This window comes from Podarcis filfolensis, assembly GCF_964270895.1.
Source record: "Podarcis filfolensis genome assembly, chromosome: 7".
Lineage (NCBI taxonomy): Eukaryota > Metazoa > Chordata > Lepidosauria > Squamata > Lacertidae > Podarcis > Podarcis filfolensis.
Window position 1 is genome coordinate 91036321 of NC_139603.1, and position 9775 is coordinate 91046095.

The following is a 9775-nucleotide window of genomic DNA, read 5'->3' on the forward strand; positions in this document are numbered from 1 at the left end:
GACGGAGGCAACCAATGGGAGGGAGAGAAGAAGGAAGGCAGCCGGACCAATCAGATTCTGGGGCTCGGACTGACAGCTAGAGTCGCCAATCGGAAAAGGGTTGCGTGGGAAAAGCTGGTCGACGTGAATGAGCCGGAGCGAGCGCGCGCTCCCCTTCTGCGCGCGCAGCCGGGCTGCAGCTCCAAGGGCGAGGATGGCTCGCAATGTGCAGTAATTAATAATAATGATTTATAACTATTTATAAGACCCCGAACCTCTGGCTTAAAAAAAAAAAATATTTATTAAAAGTTTAAAGATTACAGAAAGAAGAAAAGAAAAGAAAAGTTAAACAAAACAAATCAATACCTTACAATACATAGAAAAAAAAAACAATACAGCAAAGCAAAAAGAAAAGCAAAAACAATTAAAAACACATCCAATATTTCCATATCTTTATCTTTCATTTACTTGTTTCATCGACCTCCTCACACCTCCCTTTTCTGTATACTAGTTCAATTAGCTATTTCAGCAAATCCTTTCCATCTTTCTCAATTTTTGTTCTATAATTTATCTTAACACAATCTAACCTTAATTTTTCCACTTTGGCCCATTAACAATCTATTTTTACTTAATTCTTTATAACATTTCTGCTAAAGCCATGTAACTTCATTCCAGCATCCTTCTAACATTCATTAATTTTACAGTATTTCTGTAAATAAACTTTAAATTTTTTCCAGTCTTCCACCGACTCTTCTTCCTGGTCTCGGATTCTGCCAGTCATTTCCGCCAGTTCCATGTAGTCCATCAACTTCATCTGCCATTCTTCCCGGGTGGGTAAATCAGAAGGAGACAGGATTAACACTGGTTAAAAAAGTGAAATATTTAGGGGTTAATATGACTGTTAAGAATGTGAATTTATTTAAGGATAATTGTGAAAAATGTTGGATTGAAGTGAAAAAGGACTTAGAAATATGGTCAAATTTGAAGTTATCACTGTTAGGCCGAATTGCTGTGATAAAAATGAACGTTTTGCCAAGGATGCTGTTTTTGTTTCAAACATTGCAAATTTTGGACAAAATGGAATGTTTCAAGAAGTGGCAGAGAGATATCTCTAGATTTGTCTGGCAGGGCAAGAAGCCTCGAATAAAATTTAAGATATTAACTGATGCTAAAGAAAGAGGTGGATTTGCCCTGCCAGACCTTAATCTTTACTATGAATCAGCCGCTTTTTGCTGGCTGAGAGAATGGCTGCTTCTTGAAAATACTGATGTGTTGGACTTAGAAGGTTTTAACAATGTATTTGGTTGGCATGCATATTTGTGGTATGATAAGGTCAAAGCACATAAAGCGTTTAAAAACCATATTGTTAGAAAAGCACTGTTTAATGTCTGGATAAGATATAAGGACTTGTTAGAAAATAAAACCCCAAGATGGTTGTCACCAATGGAAGCGAAGGCTCAGAAAAAACTCAATATGGAGGCCGAAATATTGGGAAATTCTGGAACAAGAGGGAGACAGATTAAAACTGCAGAGTTTTGAAAAATTTAAAAATAGAGTGCGAGACTGGCTCCATTATTACCAAATAAGGGAGGCATATAATTTGGACAAAAAACTTGGCTTCCAGGTGGAAAAATCAAAATTGGAAACAGAATTGTTAGATCCCAAAGTTAAGAATCTGTCAAGAATGTATAACTTGCTGTTGAAATGGAACACTCAGGATGAAACGGTGAAATCTGCTATGATTAAATGGGCACAAGATGTTGGACATAACATTATGTTTGCTGACAGGGAATAGTTGTGGACCACAGGTATGAAGTTCACGGCATGCCTTAAGAGAGAATATTATGAAAATGATATACAGGTGGTACATGACACCAGTCAAGCTTGCAGAAATCTATCATTTGCCCGATAATAAATGTTGGAAATGTAAAGAAACTGAAGGTACATTCTTTCACCTTTGGTGGATGTGCCCAAGGACTAAGGCTTTCTGGGAGATGATCTATAATGAAATGAAAAAGGTATTTAAATATACCTTCCTGAAGAAACCAGAGGCCTTCCTTCTGGGCATGGTCGGCCAATTGGTGCCAAAGAAGGATAGAACTTTTTTTATGTATGCAACAACAGCAGCAAGAATACTGATTGCAAAGCATTGGAAGGCCGAACCTCCGGCTTTCAAAGAGAAGCTTCCTATTTCTTTCCTGTTTAGGGAAGCTTTTAATAATAATAATTTATAATAATAATAATTTATTATTTGTACCCCGCTCATCTGTCTGGGTCTCCCCAGTCACTATTAATGTTTAATAGGTTATTGTATTTTAATATTCTGTTGGAAGCCCTGGGGAAACCCAGCCAGATGGGCGGGGTATAAATATTATTATTATTATTATTATTATTATTATTATTATTATTATTATTAATTTGTTTATCCAAAACAAAACATGCAATTCCTGAAGCCCTTCAGAGCAAGAGGGGAGCAAGGAGAGCAGTCGGCAAAAATGGAGCTGCCAAACAGAGCAGCTGTGGGGGGGGATGGGGAAGATCGGGGACCTGAGTATTTCTCATTTGTAAAGAGTGCAGCAGACAGGCCTGGGAGGGACAGGGCCAGGGATCTTGATGGACAGGTTGCAAAAACATGTACTCCAATTTCTTTGGGGTCAGTTCTGTTTCAGGATGGGTTTTCTGTTCCAGGGCTGGCCAAAACCTGACCTTTAAGAAGATGTTGCACATGATGTTGCCTTTTCCTTTTCTCTTGGGTAACGAACAGGGCCGGATTGAGGTTTGATGCGGCCCTCACCTACTGAAGGTAATGGGGCCCTTTCTATGTCCAGCTGTCCTTTGTCAACAACAAATTGTTGCTGTTTTTTGTGTTGAATAGATGCTATATGGTAATGTATGGACATCATAGGTATCTCAAGCCATTTGCACATGTTGCCCTGCAACCCGTCCATGCAGAATGGAGGCACCCTATATATAGAAAGGAGCAAACCAGTGATATTTTAGGGAGCAGGCTAGCAGGCGGGGCCCAGGACTTACATCATAAGAGCCTACACAACACAAAACACTGTTGCTGTATGTAGGTTTTATTTTAGTTGTTTTTTATCTTATATTTTAGAAATGTACTTCCAGTTTTTTTCCTTTGATTTTTTTGGGAGCCACCAAGAGAGTGGGGGCCTAAGCTAGAGCTTGTTTAGTTTATACGTAAATCCAGCACTGGTAACGAACTTGGGCCATCAAAGCCCCCCCCCCCATTTTCTGGTAACACAGGAACCCTCCTACAACAACATAATAAAGGATCAGACTTTCTAGCCGTTTTGCTCTTTATCGACTTGGTTATTATTTCCTTTCCCCCTTTTCTTTTACTCTGACTGAGGACTGAATCCTGAGGGGTGGCAAGTCCCTCGAGTAGGGCTGAACCACCAAGGCAACCCCCAATTTGTATAACAGGATGATCTGGTTTCAGATAATGGAGGCTTATAATTTGGACAAGAAAATTGGCTTCCAGGTGGAAAAATCTAAATTAGAAACAGAAGTGCTAGAACCCAAAACTAAGATCATGTCAAAAATGTATAACTTGCTGCTGAAATGGAATACACAGGATGAAACGGTTAAGTCAGCTATGATTAAATGGGCACAAGATGTTGGACATAACATTATGTTTGCTGACTGGGAACAGTTATGGACCACCGGTATGAAATTTACGGCATGTAATGCCCTAAGAGAGAATATTATGAAAATGATATACAGGTGGTACATGACACCAGTCAAGCTTGCAAAAATATATCATTTGCCTGATAATAAATGTTGGAAATCTAAGGAGGTTGAAGGTACATTCTTTCACCTTTGGTGGACGTGCCCAAAGATTAAGGCTTTCTGGGAGATGATTTATAATGAAATGAAAAAGGTATTTAAGTATACCTTCTTGAAGAAACCAGAGGCTTTTTTCTTGGGCATTGTCGGCCATTTGGTGCCAAAGAAGGACAGAACTTTTTTTATGTATGCTACAACGGCAGCAAGAATACTTATAGCAAAGCACTGGAAGACGCAAGATCTACCCACTCTGGAAGAATGGCAGATGAAGTTGATTGACTGTATGGGACTGGCAGAAATGACCGGCAGAATCCGCGACCAGGGAGAAGAGTCGGCAGAAGAAGATTGGAAGAAATTTAAGGACTATTTACAGAAACATTGCAAAATTAATGAACTTTGAAAGATGCTGGATTGAATTTATGTGGTCTCTAGCTGTTATGATAAAAAGAACTGGGATAAATATTGTTTAAGTTATAAAATTTAAGAAGTTGATTGGAAAATAAGGTGTTAGCTAAATGGAATGTTAAGAGATTAGGATTTGCTGGATAAACAATTTGAACTAGAAAACAAGAAGGGGAGGTATGAGGAAGTAAAGGAAACATGTTATTGAAAATTGATATGGAAATTGATTTGTTTTTAATATATTTTTTTCCCTCATTTTCTTTTTTTGTTTGTATAAAATTGAAAACTCGAATAAATATTTATTAAAAAAAAATGGAATGGGGGGCTTTACTTGTAGCGGAAAAGGAAGTTGGTAACTTCCAAGGTTGGGCCTCAAAATCTTCTTCTTTGGCAATCACTCCTAGCTGAGTAAGATTGTCTTCCATGAACACGGTTTTAACAATGAGTCCGTAAGTGACTGTGGAGGCCAATTCTGGATCCACGTGTCCTTCAGCAGTGGAGACATTGGTTTCCGGGTGGGAGCTGATCATGGTGTGGATTTGCCAAGAGTGACTTCCTCTTAGCACGTTTCTCCCTTGCGTCCAGAGTTCGAGTGTCTTCAAAGCCTTTGGTCAAGGCTGTTCTCCAACTGGAGCGCTTGCAGGCCAGTGTTTCCCTTTTTTAAATATTTTTTATTAGATTTTCCACAAAAAAAACATTTTTACAAAATTATACATCCATTTTTAACTTAAACCCTTTTTTCCAGAACTTCCCTCAGCTTGTCTGATAATTTTCCATTTATTTTTTATCCTCGTCTCACATTTCCCAATATTATATTGCACTCAAATACTCTTAATCACATCATATTTTTAAACAATATTTCTAACAGTAATTTCACAGAGCTTCTTGAAAGCCAACAAACATTATTTACTCATCACAGAAATTTTTGATATACTCTGTAAATTTCTTCCAGTCCTCGGAGAATCTCTGGTCATGTTGGTTCCTAATTCTCCCCGTCAATCTGTCCATTTCTGCGTATTCCATCAGTTTCACCCTCCATTCCCAATTGCTGGTGTTTATACTACATTTTTTTAGAATTGCCTTGAGACAGTCTTTAAACCTCTTTTGTTGACCACCAGCATTACGCTTTCCATTTTTAAGTTGGGAATAGAGTAGTTGCTTTGGAAGACGATCATCAGGCATCCGCACAACATGACCAGTCCAACGAAGCTGATGTTGAAGAATCATTGCTTCAACACTGGTGATCTTTGCTTCTTCCGGTACACTGATATTAGTTTGCCTGTCTTCCCAAGTGATGTGTAAAATTTTTCGGAGACACCGTTGATGGAATATTTCGAGGAGTTGGAGATAGCGTTTATAACTGGTCCATGTTTCACAAGCATATAGTAAGGTTGGTAGTACAATAGCTTTGTAAACAAGCATTTTGGTTTCCCTGCGAATGTCCTGGTCCTCAAACACTCTGCACTTCAATCGGGAGAAAGCCGCACTCGCAGAGCTCAGGCGATGCTGGATTTCGGCATCAATGTTGACCCTTGTGGAAAGATAACTGTCTAGGTAGGAGAAGCGATCAACATTTTCCAACGTTACACCATTGAGTTGGATTTGTGGCGCTGCAGAAGGGTTATTTTGTACTTGTTGGTGCAGCACTTTGGTTTTTTGGATGTTGAGTGATAGGCCAAGTTTTTCTGTAAGCTTCTGCAAAGATATTTAGGATGGTTTGGAGGTCATCCTCTGAGCGTGCGCACACTACGTTGTCCTCAGCATACTGAAGCTCTATGACGGAAGTTACAGTAACCTTACTCTTTGCTTTCCGCCTGCTCAGATTGAAGAGCTTTCCATCTGTTTGATATATGATTTCTACTCTGGTGGGGAGTTTCCCTTTGACAAAGTGTAGGATCATGGCCAAGAAAATAATGAATAGAGTTGGGGCAATAACACAACCCTGTTTAGCACCTGATCCCACTGTGAATGGTTCACTTTGAGAGCCATTATGATCTGCGATTGTTGCTGTCAAATTATCATGGAGGAGCCGAATGATGTTTACTAATTTAGATGGGCAGCCAATTTTCAGAAGGACAGTCCACAGGGCATTACGATTTACAGTGTCGAAAGCCTTAGTCAGGTCGATAAATGCCATATACAGGGGTTGGTTTTGCTCTCTGCATTTTTCTTGAAGCTGTTGAGCAGTGAAAATCATGTCCACTGTCCCCCTAGAAGGCCGAAAACCATTTCGGGATTCAGGAAGGGTCACCTTGGATGTTGTTACGAGACGGTTTGCTAAGATCCTTGCAAGACTTTTGCCGGCCGCAGCTAATAGAGAGATGCCTTGATAGTTTCCACAATCAGTTCTGTCACCTTAATTTTGGCATCTCTAAAGTCTGCTGGGATTTCTTCTCTTTCCCAGATTATTTCGATGACCTTGTGAAGTTGTTGTGTAAGTTCAATTCTGCCCACTTTGAAGATTTCGGCAGGTATCCCATCAGGTCCACTGGCTTTGTTGTTTTTCATTTGGTTAATAGCTGTACACAACTCTCCCCGACTTGGAGATACTGCAAGCTCATCTCTAATTTGTTTTTGTGGAATTTGTGAGAGGATCTCAGCAGCTATGGGGGAGTTGCGGTTAAGGAGATGTTGGTAGTGTCCTTTCCAGCACAGTGCAATAGCTTCTTTATCTTTTAGAAGTGTGGTACCATCTGCTGAGTGTAGGGGACATATGCCATGATTCATTGGCCCATAGATGGTCTTTGTGGCTTTAAAGAAACTCTGTGCATCATGAGTGTCAGCTAAGTGCTGGATCTCTTGAGCTTTTTTTATCCACCAGTTGTTTCTTAGTTCTCTGGTTCTTCTTTGAACCTCAGCCTTAGTGCTGGCATAGGTTTTTTCCTTAGTGGCAGTTTCTATCTCTTTGCCAGATCTGAAAGGCCTTCCTTTTTTTGTCAATCAATCTCACTGTCATACAGTCTCACTGACATTCTCATCAAACCAGTCCTGGTGTTTCTTGGTTTGGTATCCAATAGTTTGTTCACAGACTGCAATGATGGATGTTTTTAGCTTGGTCCAGTGTTCCTTGATGTTATCAAGGAATTCTGTAAGCAGATGGTCCTTAAGAGTCGTTTGGAAGCAATCCCACTTAATGGGATCTTGAAGGGCTTGAGTGTTCCTTTTGCGCCTTGGTTTCCTTCCTTGAAGCCTGTGTTGAGGTATAATCTTGTCAGCCATCATGGAGCGTATTAGTTGGTGATCTGTCCAATCTGTCCAGCAGTCGTCGGCACTTGTCATAGCTCTGGTAAGGAGCACATCACATCAATGTTTAGCACGGACGATAACATAGTCTAAGTGGTGCCAGTGGTTTGACCGAGGATGCCTCCATGAAGTTTTAAATTTATTTTCTGTCGAAAGAGTGTGTTGGTAATAACAAGGTTGTGCGCTGGCACACATCGTCAAAAGTAAGTTTCTGTTCTGGTTGCTGTTGCCAACTCCTTCTTTCCCATTAGTCCCAGGCCACAAATTGAAATCTTGCCCAACGCTTGCATTAAAATCACCCAGGAGGATAATTTTATCTTCATTAGGCGTCTCTAACAGGACAGTATCCAGCCGAGAGTAAAATTTTTCTTTAATGTCTTCATCGGCATCCAGTGTTGGTGCATAAGTGCTTACAATAGTAGCCTGTTGGTTTTTGGTGAGCTTTATTTGAAGGGTTGAGAGTCGCTCATTAATGCTGGTAGGGACTTCTGACAAGAGCTTCACAAGGTTGTTTTTCATAGCGAAGCCTACCCATGTATTCAATGTTCTTGTTCAGATAGACCTTTCCAGAAGAATGTGTAGCCTCCTTTTTCTTCCTTCAGTTTTCCCTCGCCTGCTCTTCGAGTTTCTTGAAGCGCTGCAATATCGATGTTAAAACGTCGCAGCTCTCTTGCAAAGATGGCAGTTCTGCGTTCAGGACACTCGCTGTCTGTGTTATCTGACAAAGGCTGTATATTCCATGTTCCAAAGTTCATTTGTCTTTTACGACCGCTAGGTGGTGACCCCACTGGGCACGGTAATCCAGTCAGGGGGAAAGGGAGGCAGGCGATGTTTAGGGCACCTTTTCTAGCCCCTCCCCCTTTTCGGGGTGAGCAGAGTGGATCCTAAAAAGGGCTGCTCAGTCATGGATACATCTGCTGATCTGTTCAACTGCCTCGTTCCTTGAGTCAGAACCACTGAATCTGTATCCACCGCCCACGTGCCGGTTCATGACTAGGGGCTTCCAGATTTCACAATCCTGCCCCCATTACCATTTGCCGATCACCATGGAACTTTTGGGTTTGGGGATGGGTTTTTGGAAGACACCTGTGCGTGAATTTGTTTTGTGTGTGTAGATCAGTGCACGCTGACCAACGCACAGTCTTCGCAGAAGAGCTCTGTTCCGATGGCATGAAGTAGTCACGACAAACCGGTAGATTCCTATCTGCTGCAGCTTTCATCTGCCTTCACAGCCGTTGTAATATACCGCTTGTTATCATCCGCCTGTTCTGCTGTTGAGGACTTCTTGGATCATTCTTTGTCTGGCTCCTTCCCTTTGACCTTACGGAGTACGAGATTCCCGACGGCTTCGCTCACAAGGGTCATAGGAACATGCAACCCACTCACCACGACAAGGTGATGATCCAGCGAATGGGTCTTTTAAAAGAGGCCCCGTGGAACATGTGTACTCTGTATTCATGGGGCCTCTTTTAAAAGACTCACCCTGTACATCATTTATGGTAAGCATGGGAATAGTCTGAGCTTCTAAAGAAAGCCAAGCCAGGTGGCACTTCCAATTCACGTATGGGATAGAGACCCAGGCCCTTTAGCTGCCACATTTCGTAGCCCTGGGAGTAGCTTCCGGGACACACACTCCCCCAACTGGACTGGGCAAGTCTCTCATGACCCACCTTGTACCTTCACAGATCCCAAGCGATGCCTCTCTGGTCCAGTTCAGGGATGTCATCAGCACACTTTTGGAAAATAATAATAATAATAATAATAATAATAATAATAATAATAATAATATATTATTCATACCCCACCCATCTGGCTGGGTTTCCCCAGCCACTCTGGGTGGCTCTCAACAGAATATTAAACACACAATAAAACTTCAATCATTAAAAACTTCCCTAAACAAGGCTGCCTTCAGAAAGGGAAGGGTCCCTTCTTTTTGCCTACCGGTAATTGGCTCAAGACTTCACAAAGGCACATTCATCAAACCTTAAAAGGGAGATCCTGGTCCAGGGGGTCACGAAGAGCCGGACATGACTCAACAACTAAACAACAACAGGCAATAAACGTCTGACCAGGCTGTGTGCTGTTGATTCCAGGACTTAACAGCCAGAGGTTTCTCCATCCTCCTGCAGCAGCAGCAGCAGCAGCAGCAGCCCAGCTCCAGGAGCCCTGAGGAGGTGCAGAGGAGGACTGTGAGGGGCAAGGTCTGGGAAGAGTCCCAAGGGCCAGAGCAAGGGAAACAGGAAGCCCACCTGTGGCAGGTAAAGGAATCCCTTCCAGACCACAGAGGTTCCCACCTGCGTTGCCACAGGCCTGGCCTGAGAGGGAGCAGCTGGTCTGGTATCCA